This window comes from Taudactylus pleione, unplaced genomic scaffold (assembly GCF_031769625.1).
Source record: "Taudactylus pleione unplaced genomic scaffold, aTauple2 ptg000333l, whole genome shotgun sequence".
Classification (NCBI taxonomy): Eukaryota; Metazoa; Chordata; class Amphibia; order Anura; family Myobatrachidae; genus Taudactylus; species Taudactylus pleione.
The window spans coordinates 3,651,771-3,668,800 of record NW_028284734.1 but is presented as its reverse complement, the minus strand read 5'-3'; the positions used below and the strand labels follow the sequence as shown (position 1 = coordinate 3,668,800).

The following is a 17,030-nucleotide window of genomic DNA, read 5'->3' as shown; positions in this document are numbered from 1 at the left end:
TTGGTAACCGGGATGTTACATGAAAGGTGCCGGCTGTGCGTCATCTCCAGAGCAGGCAGCTGTGTCTCTAGGACCAGGTTAGAGACCGAGATGCTTGTGGAGAGACAGCCGCAGCAGTGATGATCACTTGATGTGAGTGCGCCAGTCGACAGCCGCCTAGGGAGGGCAGCGGCGTGGAAGGTGTATGTGAAGGTTGGCGTCCTTCCAATCATAGGATGCCAATCAAGCCTCCGCTCCTAGCAGCATGAGTCACAGTGGACCGGGAGCAGGCTCGGGCAATGGCAACAGCTCTTGATGAAAAATGTGAAATGAAGCACTTCTAGACGAGTAGGATCTCCAGGCGTCTAAGGGTTATGCCAGAAAGGTTTTAACTTGTAAATGGAAGGACGCATCTCCTTCCAGGCTTCCACATTGTCAAAATGGCTGAGAATGGTCAACAGCAACCTCTATAATTCTAAGTTGAGCCTTCAGAGCAGAGGCTGTCTGGAAAGTTTAATAAAATCTTACAGACTCATACCTCTTTTCCACTTAAGTCCCGGGTCTAACGCGGCATTTGGAACAAAGGTCTAAAGGACAGATCGAGGACAGATCCCCTTCAGACCGCAGTGCCGACCCGTGTCATTCTGGACACGGGACTGTTATTCCCAAGTCGGCGCCATTCACACTGCACACGGGACAGTTACTTCCGGGTTGGTGCTGTTCACACTGCACATGGGGCGGTTATTCCCGGGTCAGCATCGTTCACACTGCACGTGGGTGCAGGCGTGCTGGTCTGCCGGTGCTTGGAGATGACATCATTTCCAAGTGCCGGGAAAACAGAAACTTTCCATCCGGTAAACGGAACCAGGGCGACCCGGATTACCCGTTTACACTGCAGGGTTCCCATGTTAAACCTTGCAAACTACCCGGGTTGGATTGCCAGGGCATTGGACCCGGGGATTAAACCCTGGCCCCTTTTACACCTAGCAGCAATCCGGGATAACCCAGTAATAACCCGGGTTTTAGCTCTGGTGTAAAAGCGGTATGAGTCAGACTGTCCTGATACTGGTTCTGTCCAATGAAGTGTTTGTAATGTCTGCCAATAGGTGCAGTGTTATAAGTTAGTAGTACGAACATGCATTTATTGTGGTGTCACTATGTCGTGTAAATGCTTTGACTCTCCACAATGTCAAGGCTCTCCCAGATCTGGATTGCTGGAAGAATTATGTTTTTTTTTCCATTTTGTTTTATTAATAACACCAAGATTATAAAATAACAAAATAATATATTTTTCTATTCTTCTGATACTGAAAAATTAGAGACTTATTACTGCTATCAATAAATGAGTGACTTATTATTGATACTAATACATCAAATACTTATTATTACTGATATCTATGAGACTTATTACTGATACTGATAAGTGAAACTTATTACTTATATTATACTGATAAATGAGAGCCATTACTGATAATGCTAAATCTGAGATTTGATATTACTGATACCGATAAATGAGAGACTTGTTACTGATTTTAATAACTGAGAGACTTGTTACAGACACCGATGAATGAGACTTATTACTGATACTGATAAAAGAGAGCATTGTTATTACTAATATTGATTAATTATAGATTTGTTATTTCTACTAATAAATGACAGATATTACTGATACCGATAAATGAGAGACATTACTGATACTGATTAAACCAGACACTTAGGACGCAATTCAATTGTTTTCCCGCTCCCGATCTCCTATCTAAAGTGACAGGAGATCGTGGGTCGAGATTCAATTATCTCCAATTGATTCGAATATGGCACCAAAAAGTGCCGTTTGGGCATGCAAACAGGTCACATTTAGCCCCTGGGGGCTGTGAGCTGAAATGCTGGTGCCGGCAGCTGATCACGCCCAACAGGAGCAACAATTGAATAGCTCCGTCGGGCGCATAGGTGGCTGCACACTATTGAATTGTGCTCTTGGTTGTGATGCCGATACCTGCAAGACAGTACCGATAATTGACAGACTGATTACTGGTACCGAAAAATGAAAGACTTATTACTGATACTGATAAATGAGAGACTTAGGGGTATATTTACTAAAGTGCGGGTTTTTAGAAGTGGAAATGTAGCCCATAGCAATCAATCAGATTCTTCTTAACATTTATCTAGCACCTTCTAGAGAAGATTATAGCTAGAATCTGATTGGTTGCGATGGGCAACATCTCCACTTCTAAAAACCCACACTTTAGTAAATATACCCGTTATTACTGGTACTGACAAATAACAGGCTGATTACTGTTTCTTATAAATGAGAGACTTATAATGATAAATTAGATACTTGTTACCGATGTCGATAAATCACAGACTTTGGGCCTGATTCAGCAGAGGACACAGTGGCCAAAATTGCGCAGTTTCCCGATGATGGGGAATCTGAGCATTCATAGGACCCTTACTGCGCATGTGCAGTACGGGTCTACGATCCCGCACGCAGTCCGGCAGCAGACTCTCAGTGATTGACAGTCTGCTGCTGTTTTTGGTCAGGGAGGGGTCGACAACAGCCTCCGTTTCCCAAAACAGAGGCGTGTCGCTGCAGTTGGGGGGAGGAGTGAAGAGGCAAGGATCTCCGTCGGCTGGCAGAGATTTCCTGGCCTCTTCTGTGCTTCTTCGGCGGCCGGCTTGCGTGACCCCATGGGTCACTCAGCCAGCCAATGCTATCGCAGATGATCCGATGCTGCATTCTAGGATGCAGCTCAGATGAGTAATGCATGCAGGAGGCATGATGCCTCCTGTTGCATTACCATATTAGAGCTATCACAGCTGCTACCATGTTAGCAGCTCCGATAGCAACTCGATCCTCTGCTGAATCAGGCCATTAGTACTGATACCGATAAATGAGAGACTTATTACTGATACCGATAAATGAGAGACTTATTACTGATACCGATAAATGAGAGACTTATTACTGATACTGAAAAATAAAAGCGTTATTACTGATACTGATAAATGAAAGACTGATATATACACCAATAACTGAGAGACTTATTACTGATACCAATAAACGATGTTTCACAGTATAAATTTAAAAAAATAAGTATTCTGAGTTAAATATTTTTAGCAGGAAAACTGGGTTACCCCCAATTGTATTTTATACTGACACAGAAGCTGTGGAAGAGAGGTAAATGTATAGTCCTGGACTCCATTTGTTATAAACTTATAAATAAGAAGTGCTGCATAGAATCTATCTATACAAGTATGTATGCAGCACCTCTTGTATATATATAATAGACATAATTAAGATTTAGAGGGAGATTTATCAAACTTTGGAGAGAGATAAAGTACCAACCAATCAGCTTCTGTCATTTTTCAAACACAGCCTGTAAAATGACAGATAGAAGTTCATTGGATGGTACTTTACTGTATCTCTCTCCACTTTATCTCTCTCCAAAGTTTGATAAATGTCTTCTAGAATTCCTAATTACTTATTATAGAAGTGAAGGATTATATGTACCTAGATGAAACAGATAAGTCAGTACTTTGCTGACCCTAATGAAGACTCTTTTTAGATAGACTGTAAATATGATACAAGTATTGCTGACAGCTCAGTGACACAGAAAACACACAGCTGCCCAAGGAAATAAAACCACTCCCAAACTGAAATATATAAAACACCCAACTCTATAAATAAATAATAATAAAAAAGCAAAAACAAAAGTATCGATCATGTACTAGTGGAACTGAGATAGTTGCAATATTTGTAAGTATTCCTAAATATTGTCAAACAGATGTGGCCATTTTGCCAGGGTAAATTAACTTGTAAGTCAGAAACGCATCTATAACTGATCACAACCAGCCAGAGATAATAAAATAAAGGTTCCCATTCAATGTTAATGTCTTACAAAGCATACGTGTACGTTGAGGCTGAGACTCATTGGGGGGAATTCAATTCAACGCAAATTGAATAGCGCCGGGGGGGGGGGAGCTCCCGGAGCTATTCAATTCAGCACGCTGTTATGTCGGAGAATGCCGGTTCTCGCAACTTAACAAGGGTGTTAAGGCGCGGTAACAGGCATTCTCTGACTAAAGTGCCGGGTGCGCGGCTGTTAGCGCCGCACTAAGCAGGAAAACAGCTGCGCACCCGGCACTTTTGTCGGATATCTCCTCGCATCCCCAGGGGGGTGCGAGAACAAATCCTTAGCCTGCCAAAACATCGCGGTGTATTGAATAGCTTCAGGAGCTCCCTCCCGCGGCTATTCAACATCGCGCTAAACTGAGGGCCTGATTCAGAGCCGGACGCGCTGACAGAGCGCTCGCTCTGAATCAGGGCCGGACCTCTGGTTTTTCTGAACGGCCTCCTGGCCACTCACATAGCTGTGGGTGACCACCCACAGCTATAGCGAGCGGCCATGATGATGGTCACGATGGTCAAGACCATCGCAACCATCGGGCTTGTGGTAGGGTCTCGTTGCCGCAAGCCCTAGAGTGCTTTCAGCTCAAACAGAGCCGAAAGCACTCCCACTGACATCACTTGTGATGTCAGTGGGGCCGGCCCCAGACGGTAGGCGTTCCCATGTGAACACCTCCGTCTGGGCAGCCACGCCCCCGGCCCGCCCACCAAAGGGGGTGTGCTGTCACTCAACATCGACAGCATGCCCCCTTTGGTACGAAACCCGGAGCAACGGTTTGCCCATCGCTATCCGGGTCTCGCGCATGTGCACAACGGAGCCGGCTCCGTTGTGCGCATGCGCACTGGGCCACCATCGACCCGCTTGCGAGCGCTCAGCGCTCATGAGCGGGTCTGAATCAGGCCCTGAATTCCCCCCATTGTCATGATTCTGGAAACAGCTTGTGAAACAAAACACAGAGGAATTATTGACCAGATATAAAGTTAATAAAAGAAAAGAAGGTAAATATATGATATATAGGACTCTTCTGTCTAAATAAAAATAAGAGTTTCCCATTTCAAATAAGCTGAGATACTGAGATACATCTAAGCAATACAAAAATCTTTACAAAAATAAGATTTTCCATAACAAAATAAAAAATATGTTCTACTGCACCACTACTCAAACATCTATAAATAAATCATTTTACCTAAATAGAGAAATTACTACAGCAGCTTTCACTTATATTAATCAACACAAATATGTATCAATAGAAAATTTTTGTTTAGAATAAGTTAGGTAATTTGTTTTACTGCATTTTTATTTTTTATAAATTGTTATTTTTAGAAAGTATTTTGGAAGAAACCAGGGTAAATAAATCACAATGGAAAAACAGCAAGATATGCATATTACTAAATGTCTAGCATAAGTCACCCAACATATTGAATGATAAAAAGTCTGTTTTACGGAGTGCTCACAGAAAATGAGGGTAAACAACCCTACTAATAAATAGTTGTTTTCCTTCTTAAAATGCACTGTCTGAAGCTTACAATCAGTATTTCCATTTAGACTATTTTTGAAATTAAAATATATATATATTTTCAAAATATTGAGACTGTAAGTTCGTCAGAACACTGGCCTCAATCATTTTTTTTCCCCTTTTGCACTTGTTATTTACATTTGACATAGTGCCTTGGTAGTATGTAACAAGCCGCATTCACTGTATTTCATATATCAATAAACATATACACATATGAATACAATTAGAAAAAAAGTATATAAGCATTTAGATTGTAGTTCACGTCTCAGTGTTGTCTTTCTATAAAATATTTTTTTGTGAATATTCAAGAATCCCAGACCAGTAAAACTACCTCCAATAGAAGCTTCATATGAAATGATAAAGATTTGTGGATATAAAGGACCATTTTACGGATGTAAATTTGCACTTGACAATCCATGCAGCAATGCAAGGTGTGCAACTTTTGCATTCTGGGAAATCCGGTAGTGCACATTGGGGGAGATGTATCAAAGTTTGGAGAACGATAAAGTGGAAAGAGACAAAGACCCAACCAATCAGCGCCTAACTGTCATTGATCAAACACAGCCTGTAAAATGACAGTTAAAAGCTGAGTGGTTTGTACTTTATCTATCTCCAAATACTGTGCAGCTTTCTGTATACACTGGGTCTTAAGGTGCCTATCCACTAGTAGATCAGGGAAAGACGGTACGATTACGACATCGTAATCGTACCGTTGTTCCCCTAGGGAGTGCAGTGCCTACACTGAACGATTGATCGTTCTGTGTAGGCACACCAATCTGTCGTTATCGGCAGGTTTAACAATTAGGTGAAAATCATAGCCAGCTCTACGGATGCCTATGCACCTTCACTATTTGTGCTGTCAAATCTGCCACCCCATCAATGAATGCCATTTTTTAGTCATATTGGGGGGATAATGTGAGTACCCCCAATAAATTTAAAAAAGTTGGCTCCTATGGTGGTAATGCAAGTTTAACCTTTCATCAGATGTAATTAATCTGACAGAACATTATAACAAATATAAAGTCAGGCACGTGAATGAGAGTATTACGTTATAACGTTTTTACAGAGCACATGGAACAAGCATAAGGTTGGCTGTGTCCCCATATAGCAGGGATGGGGAACCTCCTGCCCAGGGGCCGTATAAGGCCCTCGGAATCATTTGGTCTGGCCCTCTGAACTTTTTTCTGCTAGCCTCATCTGGCTAGCAGGGTGCCTAGAAAGGCACACTGTAGCCAAAATCTATACAGCAGTGCCGCCTGGAACATCCCTGGACACGGTCACACTGCTGCCCTTACAGCTCCCCAGTGCATCCTCAGGATGCTCTGGGCATTACTGTAATCACCAGTGATTTTGGCCCCGCCCCATGCGACATCACACGAACGGGGCGTGGCCTTCCCCGTGCCCGCGAATAATGTTATATATATCAACATGGCCCTCGGCAGAAAAAAAGGTTCCCCACCCCTGCCATATAGACTATGGGATGTGTTTGTACTAGAGATGGCCACAGTGTTTTGGTTCAAATTTATCATCATGTTTTGGTTTTGGCAAAACCAGCCTCAAGTGTTTTGGTTCGGTTTTAGATTCCCTAAAAATCTATGAAAATTTATAGAGAATTGATAAAATAATTTGGACATGTTTACATGCAATTCAAAACCCAAGTTAGGTTTTTAAAACTGACTTCAGAACCAAACCAGAACTCAGTTCAACTCAGAACCCCAAAGTGATTCCAAACTAGGACTCGATTCGGCTCGGAACCCCTAAGTTCGGGTGTGTTTTGTTTGTTTGTACTTCAGAAAAACCGAACCGCACATCTCTAGTTTGTACAATATTTCTAATACAATACAATCTGTTATATTTCTCCCTACTTCTGTTGGTAAAACTAGAAAAAGTAGAAATGGCTCCATATAGGATTACGTATAATTGGCTGATTGTAAATAGTTTTCAGTAGTGATTCAATTCAACTAATTGTACACCACTGATATTTACCACACTGAATAACACTAAAAAGTATATTTAACCTGATGAATGTAAATCATGTGCTATTGGGATAGCTTATACTTTAAACACTGATTTACAGCCATGGAAAAATAAAAAAATTAAATAAAATTTTAAAAACTGCATGCGTCAGGAAAAACACAAACTAATAATGCAACAACAACAACAACAAAAAATCCCTACTCATGAGTCATAGCTGTATTACTCTAAGTGGATTTATCTTGCTTGGCCTGGAGCACATTCACAGTCGCATTTCACAAATAAAGGAAAATTATCTAGCAGATCAGACAGAAACAGTGCAACATATATCTAAAATGGAGGTTTGCTGTGGAATAGGATCCTTCCATTCTCCACAACATTATTGCAAAAACTAGAACCTATTTAAATCAGACATGACCATATTACAACAAAGAATAGGAAAGATCCTGGATTTATTATACAGTGCAACCTGTCATTCCTCTTCTTAACTGCAAGCAGCCTGGGCAGGAGATGTACGCATATGCATTGCATAGGGAGCACACCAGGGCTCAGTAGTACATGCATGTTACATGCATGCACTTAATGACAGTGAATAAAATACACAGGAAATAGCCGCATCTGGGGAAGCTCGGCCCCTACTGTTTCGCACAATAAATAAATATCTTACGATGTTTGTGCAATAAAAGAAAATTAATAGCGCCAGATCGATGACTCAATCATAGAATGTCCCTGAGTTACTGATCAGAGATCACACTTACCTTATGCCCACATATACAATATAATAGACAGCAGAGGTGTGTGGGTTCCCGGGATCCCGGTGCTGGGTTAGTAGGAGGAGTTGGCTGGTGATGAGGATGATGGTGATACACACTGGGTCACAGGCATGGGGCACTGCTGGCCGCCATCACTCACTCCTCCCCGGGTGCTGTCTATGCTGTCTGTGGGCACTGCCCGGCTGATTGGTCTCCCTCCCCTCAGCTGCCACTGGGCGACGCTGTCCGCTGCCCCTTCCCTCTGACGTTACTTGTCACCTGCCAGTGGCGGCGATGCTGCACCTGCGATTCTTATGTATCAACGTGTCAAAGCATGTATCATTCTCGCAGCAGCTCCCAGACAAGCTGACCAGGAGGTGCTGTGACGCCATTCTATAGCATTTAAGAGGGGGGTATACAGGCTGGTGTTTGTCTGTTGTAAAATGCAGGGGTTGTATTTATTTTTATTTTTTTTACATCAACAACACAGCATTAGGAAGCGTATTTATTTATTATCAGATTTATTTCCTGATCATTTGAATTCCTTATGGCTGCATATAGCAGGAATATGACAGCCGCAGGGGGGATTGGTTAGGTTAGGGGCTCCTGGGAGGACGACGACGATTTATGGTTAGGCACCCCCCCCGGGGTCTTAGGTTTAGGCTGCGGGGAAGGGGGGATTAGGGTTAGGCACTTGGGGGGGGGGTTAGGGGGTAGAATATGGTTAGTGAATACTTATTTTTTGACAATCGGAATTTTCACCCTTGCCGGGCCACGGCTGTCGAGATTTGAACTGCCGGCCTAAATCATACTGATTCCCTATAAAGAGAAGACCCATTCTGCACATGTGTAGAAATAATCTATTCTGACTCCCTGGACCCCCAGGCAGTGATGCACCGATTACTGCTAGAATCGCTACCCAAAATGCCGTGCAAACGGGTTCTGGAGTGTATGCTTTGGGGACAAAAGTCTGAGGTGGGGAATTTTAAGCGTGCTTTATATAAATATTTGAAAACCTCCTTGTCTGCGCTACAGATATGTAATAAAATCACAGACCGGATGTCTGGTTCTCTTTCATATGAGATGTGAGATGCTCACATGTCCCCAGGGTCAGTACCCAAAAGTAAGGGGAAAACATATATAGTGAAGTATAGTTTAATACATATGACACATATAAAATATGAAAATATGATTTTATTACATATCTGTAGTGCAGACAAGGAGGTTTTTAAATATTTATATATATTACCCTATGTTGATGGAGGTGTGAGGATAACTCCTATTTTTTGATTACCTCCTACCTGCAGCTTTGTTCGTCTGTGCATCGGTTCACCTATTACTTTCTTTTGGACAACTTTAAGCGTGCCTCCACCCCAGCACTATTTGGCTGGTCTCTGCAAGATGAGCTGCAGCAATGGGGACTGATCATCAGTCCCCTCCTCAGTGCACTCTGTATGTGTGGAGGGGGAGGGGTAATTCCCCATGGGGGGGGGGTAATACCCCTGGTGGGGGATCTACTTTCAGTGGGGGACAAATACCATTGCAGCATAATGAGCTTAAATTTCCTTTACAGCAGCGTCTCCTACCCTCTTGTATGAGGGGCACTGCTGCTGCTGTTTTGGACGGCCCGGATCCCGACGCCTGTGCAATGTATCTGGCAGGTGCTTGGACTCACAGAAGCGGAGATAGCACCGCACATCTGCATAACACCGGCTTCTAGGGACTGCATCAGCTGCAGCCCCTAGAAGGCGGGTAGGGCCACTGAAAGCCGCTCACTGCCAACAGATTGGAGGTCTGTTTTAAGCACTTGGCACCAGATTGTCAATGTGCTTTATAAAACTAACCTTCAGACTGGAGATATACAGATGTAGCCAGCCTCATCTTTGCCGCGATGTGCCGGCACGTGCACATGCATCGCAGCAAAGCGAGCACTTGCAGCCAGCGATTACCACATTGAAATAAGGTCATTAGTGTATAGTCATTAGTCATGTTCATCTGGAAGGTGGCTTACTAATTTTTTTAAATTACACTTTGCTAACTTGAAATCAAACATTTAGCAGAGAAGCTAAATAAAAGAAAAGTACTTACATGGGGCACTCGTTAGTCTAGAATCCAGAATCCAGGAGTGTAAAGATAATATATAATTAAATGTAACATTTATTGTTGCTATTTAAAAAATAGGGGTGTCCAGACTCAAATTATGAATAGCTAGTCTGCCCCAGAAAAAATGTATTATTATCAAACTCAATTGATGTGGTGGTGAATATATAACTCACAAATAATTCACATTCATATCAAACCACCAGTATAAAACTTAATTGGTGTAATGGCGAATGTATAAACCATAAAAATTCACAGTAATATCTTGCCACCTAGGAGTATATAGAGGTGATACAATGTACAGAGAACTCTTTAAAATGTATTAGTTGATACTTCTCCGTGTAACAGTCTATGTTATTATAAAACAAGACACAATCACAATAAAGATACAACTGGAAACATATCCCTGTTGTTGTGTAACAATGGAAGTACATGTATTCCAAAGAAAAAAGGATATAATCCTCCTTAGGTACCAAAGTACTTTAAATCTAGCGGTATGGTGATGTCTAAGAATGCTGACCCTCTTCTTGATAAAAATACTGAGGATGCTGAAAGACTGTTTATCAAAAATGCTCTGCAAACACCAATAGCACTGATTAATGCTGTACAAACCTCTAATTTATCTGTAAAGATAGTTTGCATAAACACATAACATAAATTAAACTGCATAGATATTTGAAAGAGAACAATTTTCTATTGTAGGTTAGTTTTCTATGTTCTAAGTTATGCATATAAAAAACAGCATGACATCACATTACTGCACAGAAGCAGAGCGCGTGGAGTTAAAAAGAAAATTGTGTGGTAAACCTACAAACTGGCCGCAGGTATGACCTTGTGAACAAGCTGTAAAGGCGAAATGTGCGTCCTATGAGCCCCGTCACCGTGCGGCACATCATTAACCACCTAGGAGATTCAAACAGTCGGCACCATACAGTAATCTTCCTTCAATGTGAGTGACACTCTCGCGGCGCATTTGGCCTCTGCAATGCTTACAGCAACAGATACCATCTAACACCTGGCACGGGACTTCTCACTCACACCTTAACTACCTTTCTATCGGCACTGTTGGAGTCCCTCTCTCATCCAGTGTCCTCTCAAGTAAGACACCCGACAGCAGAGGGGACGGAGACATTATAGTGCCGTACTTTTATCTATCTCATTTGATCCTCATACCTGCGGCCAGTTTGCAGGTTTAACACACAATTTTATTTGTAACTCCACGCGCTCTGCTTCTGTGCAGTAATGTGATATCAGGGCCGTAGGGAGGGTGGTGTGGCCGGTGCCTCCGCACAGGATGGAATCCTTCCAGGGTCACCGGCCACACAGTTTCCGGCTCTGGAAGTCTGCAGGAGTAGACCTCCTGCTGTGGTGCGCAACGCACAAAGAAAGCCAGCGGAAGGTCCCGCCTGCCCTCCACTTCTTGCATGGAAAGGTAAGCACTCAGGGGGAGGAGGGGGGCGGGGAGGGAGCGAGAGGGGAAGCAGTGCTGCACAGGGCGCACTGCCGCCCAGATACTGTACTGTGTGATGTCATGCTGGTTTTTTTATATGCATAACTTAGAACATAGGAAACTAACCTAAAATAGAAAATTGTTCTCTTTCAAATATCTATGCGGTTTCATTTTTGTTATGTGTTTATGCAAACCATCTTTACAGATAAATTGTCTTAGAGGTTTGTACATCATTCATCAGTGCTATTGGTGCTTGCACAGCATTTATGATAGATAAACAGTCTTAGAGCATCCTCAGTATTTTTATAACGAAGTGGGTCAGCATTCTTCGCCATAGCACTATAATTAAGATACTTCTGTACCTAAGGAGGATTATATCCTTTTTTTCTTTGGAATACCTGTACGTTCATTGTTACACAACAACAGGGATATGTTTCCATTTGTATCTTTATTGTGATTGTGTCTTGTTTTATAATGTCATAGACTGTTAAGGTGCCCACACACATACCGATGTACTCACGATCCGACAATGTCTCCAATTTCCCTTGAAACTCTCCCCGGCAGCTCTGAACACGATATGAACACGATATGCACACGATATGCTGCCCAATCTTCATGCGATCTCCTGCAGCCAGAGTTTTTAACAGTGCATTTGTGTCTAGATTGTCAGATCTACCCTACAGCAAGGCAGATCTGATGATGCGATGTGTTGTGACCTGCGGGGGCGCACATCACATCGTGATCGTGAGTGGGGAATAACGATTTGGGCATTTTTTACCCGATCTGTCGTTCCAATGTGTTGGAATCTGCCAGCTCGGGAAAAAAAATCGCTATGTGTGTGGGCACCTTTACACGGAGAAGTATCAACTAATACATTTTAAAGAGTTCTCTGTACATTGTATCACCTCTATATACTACTAGGTGGATAGATATTAATGTGAATTTTTATGCTTTATACATTTGCCAATACACCAATGAAGTTTTATACTGGTGGTTTGATATGAATCTGAATTATTTGTGAGTTATATATTCACCATCACATCAATTGAGTTTGAAAGTAATACTTTATTTCTGGGGCAGACTAGCTATTCATAATTTGAGTCTGGACACCCCTATTTTTAAATAGCAACAATAAATGTTACATTTTATTGTATATTATCTTTACATTCTGGATTCTAGACTAACGAGCTCCCCATGTAAGGAATTTTCTTTTATTTAGCTTCTCTGGTAAATGTTTGATTTTTAGTTGTGTATTCATTTACATTTCCTAGGGAGCCATATAACGATTGGGATACAGGGAAAGTGGAAAAATAGATCCCGCACAGGAATGATAAATATAGTGTATAATATAATATAACCAACTGATAATTATTCTTGGTACATATTCATATCAAAATTAGAGTGTTGGTGGTGCTCCCAGGAATTAATATATTCGTATGTCTGGTAGGTAATTTGCAAAGGCAAAATTAAAGAAAAATTATTTTTGGGGCACTCTTATGTAACTAGTGTGTTATGTAAATATTAAAACTTAACTTTTAATTCAACCTACTTATCTAAAATAAATATTAATTGATAGGGCGAAAATATATTAAGATAGTATATAGTGTTCTTGGATCATGTATCATACAATATGTCCAAGATATCCGGTCACAACCAGTATAGTAAATACTATCTGGTATAATAAAGGTTCCTATAGGGTGGTTGACTGCAAAAAGAAGCTGATGTAATTATATGAAATTCTGTGCATAAAGTACAATGCAATATAATCCAATTAACATAGACTCATACAGTAGTAAAGTGCAAAAAGAAGCTGATGGATTTATATAGAATTCTGGATAGAAAGTGCAATGCAGTATAATCCAATAGTACGGGATCATACAGTAATGATATATGGCAGTAATCCCCTAGGGCAGTAGAAAAAGAAAAATTCTAAATATTTATAACCTGCAATCAAGGGTAGTCACTGAAATAATTGATATCAATGATACAGAGGATGGTGAGTTCAAATGTGCAACTACAAAACTTATAGTACAAGGAGTGATGTTGCTTGTTGTTGCACCAATATCTAGGAAGCAAAAGATAATCCTCACAGTATTCAAGATCCCATGTAATAGCAGCAAATAATTAAGGATCAGACCAATTGTACATCGCCCATAAAGTGAATGGTATTCCCTGTGCACAAGCTGATGAATACAAATATTCACCTTGATTGCACCAATCCCTAGGAAATAAAGATAATTCTCACAGTATTCAAAATCCCATATAGTAGCAGCATATGGTTAAGGATTTTTCCAAAAATTGCACATCGCCCATAATGTATATGGTATTCTATATACACAAAATTGAGGGGTACAAATATTCACCTCCGTATCAATTTATGATGTACCTGTATATTGCACAATTCCCTTGTTTATAAATTTGCAGGAGTGTTTCTATTAAATATAGTACCAATCCTTAGAGGTAAAGATGATCATCACAGCATTGATACATTTGCACTTATCCTATATAGCAGCAGTGTGGAAATAGCATCATGATACAATTGCACTTGACCAATATAGCAGCAGTGTAAACTCAATTAATTGCACAAGAAAAACTATATTGCACAGTTCCGTATTCATAAATCTGCATATAATATTGTACCTGGCTATATTTACATATTATTGCACTGATCCCTGCTGAAAAGTTTTAATGCATATTGTGCATGCCTCATAGGACTAAAGAATATAAGGTAAAATCTAATTAGCGGTAATTATCACATAGATTGTCTATACCCTTAGAACCCAGTATTAAATAAAGTCTGGTATTCACATGGTATCTTGCGATTGTACACAAAAATAATGAGTAAAGTTAACAATTATAGTAAGTAAAACACAAGGTTATCTCCTTATTCTAGTGTGATATAGTATCTTGTGATTATACACAAAATTACTAAGTAATTTTAACAATTACAAAATATAAACCAGATGATTTTCTCCTCATTATAGTGTATTAGCAGGTACAATAGGTCACAATACAAACAGTGATGTAGCATAAATAAGTATAAGTAAGACACTTAAAGTGTTCCCCACTTCTACTTTCACCTGTTTTCCGAATCCTACGTATTGAACAGGTGATGAGAGAGTGGGGAAGCTTGTGTCGTAGGGAGCACCGCCAACTATAACTTTATATATTCAGAATTAAAATACTGATATTTTCAGAATAAGTTGGTTGTTGATATAGTATCTTATTTTAGTCCGGTGCCGGACCACCTCTATATTCTGCACAACTTTGCTAACTTGAAAAGCTTTTGCGATGTATCTTTATTTGCTGATTAGTTGCATCTTTGCAGCATGCCTACTGAGATCTTCTAATTCTGGAGTCAAATTTATCTTAAAAAAGGTTTTCTGTCATTAAATGGGAATTATATTGAATTTTCTTCTGTATACCATGCCCCAACAACAGTAAAGGTAAGTCTATTTGGAGGGGGAGAGCCGCGACTAGTTCCCTGGAGCCACAACCGCAACATCCCCCCCCCCCCAGACAGCAGCGGTCCTTTCCAACGTAGAGTGCTGGTGATTGTCTGTTAGGTCAGGTGTTTGTCGGCAAACTCACCTGGCAGAGGACACCTCCCAGATACTCCAGTGCCATACTCCTTGCCCCGTGAAAAGCACCTCAGGCAACGGCACTAGCGCTACCACCCAACTGTAAGCATATAAACTAGCGGGACGCCACTGTCTAGTGACATTAACCCCATCCTGGATATCACCTATATCATACAAGTTTGGTTTCCACACTTTACTAATTAGTTGCTGTTTAGTTGGTCATTTCATCAAGACTTGTTCATTTATTTATACCCCTGTAATTTAGGGATTATATTTTCTTTTCTCATTGATTCTGCGACCTAGTTTACCCACTTGGTTGCTAAAATATCACTCTAGGTGCATCTACTGTGATATCTGACCCAACAACGTGCACAAGATACATACGATCGGATTTAATATATGGACATTTTAATTGTGTGATATATCATGCTTTTCTAGATTCCGCTGATTTCTCCGTCAAGTTTCCAATTTATATTGTACACAATTGCATTTTTATCTATACGATATTGATGAGTAAAATTATTTACTTATTACATCCTTGTTTTTCTACTTCTTATTTACATACAAAAGAGGGGTTTCTGAGTGCATCTATTACTCTTTCCCATTTGTGTAAAGCTCAACTAGTCTTTGGAACAGTATATCTGAATGATGTTTCAGAATGATGCCCAGATGTAAGCTGTAGAATCGGTATGTAATGCAGCGGCATCCTGATGGTTGGTATACTTACCCTCCCCCCTTCTCCCCCTAAACCTTCCTTTTTGTAACCTAACCTAACCCTCCCAAAACCGCACCCTAACCCTCCCCATTAATGCCTAAAGTCTCCCCCCTTCGTGCTTAACCTTAACCCTCCCCTCTTAGTGCCTAACCCTAACCCCCCATCCCCCCAGTGGTGCCTAACCCTAACCCTCGCCCCTAGGGGTGCCTAACCCTAACCTCCACCCAAACCCTAACCACACTGCACTGCCTAAACCTATCCCCCCCCCGCGGCTAACAGTAAGGGCGTCCCGGACTTACCTCGCTCGGGCTGGCGTCCTTCTGTATTCCGGCATCGGGATTAAGATAGGCGTTGGTATTTCAACGCCTATCTTAAGTCCTTTGTCGAGCTTCCCCAGTTGGGTCTTAGACCGGCGGCATCGTGACGCCAGTCTCATAACTACATCCCACAAGCTACATATCTCTTCTGTGTTCAAGTACAGCATTTTGATGCTGATTCTGCATCTGTATAAGCTATTGATTATACGTGCGACTGCCTCTTTTTTCTTTCTCTAATATTCAGATGTGACAATCCGCCTAGGTACATTGGTAGTCTATGTGACTGAATGCTCTAAGCATATCCCGTCTGCTTTGTTAGCGTCCATACACACAGTCGTCTTGATTAGTATCTGAATCTCCGCCAGCCCCATGCTTGGCGTAAATAATTGGTTTAATGGAGTTGCATTCCCGCAATGTCAACTACAAAGACACAATACAATTTTAATACATGTCCAGAAGCTGCCCATGACACTACCATGAGTTTCCTAAAGAAAATAAACTGTACAGTGCGACTCAGTACTCCCTTCCGGGTTGCGCCCATTTCACCTGTGTGATGTCCTTATGTCAATTATGAATACTCACAGGATGAAGGTTCCGGGGTGCGTCGGGACTGTGCACTGTTTTCTTACTGAGAAATCTTTTTCCACTTTAAGTTGTTGTATTCCCCCGACAGAGAGGTGAGGTTCCCATGCAGCACAGGACAACTGACCTAATCACTAAATAAACTTTATTACACAGAAAGGA

At 41.3% G+C, this 17,030-nt stretch overlaps 1 protein-coding gene across 2 annotated transcripts in view; it reads right to left on the bottom strand.

The window, feature by feature from the left end:
• FAM169A (family with sequence similarity 169 member A) overlaps window positions 1-8,431 on the bottom strand; it is a 69,338-nt gene extending 60,907 nt beyond the window's left edge. The window contains exon 1 of one of the 2 annotated variants that reach the window (XM_088443743.1): window positions 8,130-8,431. The gene's annotated coding sequence lies outside the window, so the exon portion shown is untranslated. The remainder of the gene's footprint in view (window positions 1-8,129) is intronic. The other variant, XM_088443741.1, reaches the window with a different exon arrangement.
• Between the last annotated feature and the right edge of the window lie 8,599 nt (window positions 8,432-17,030).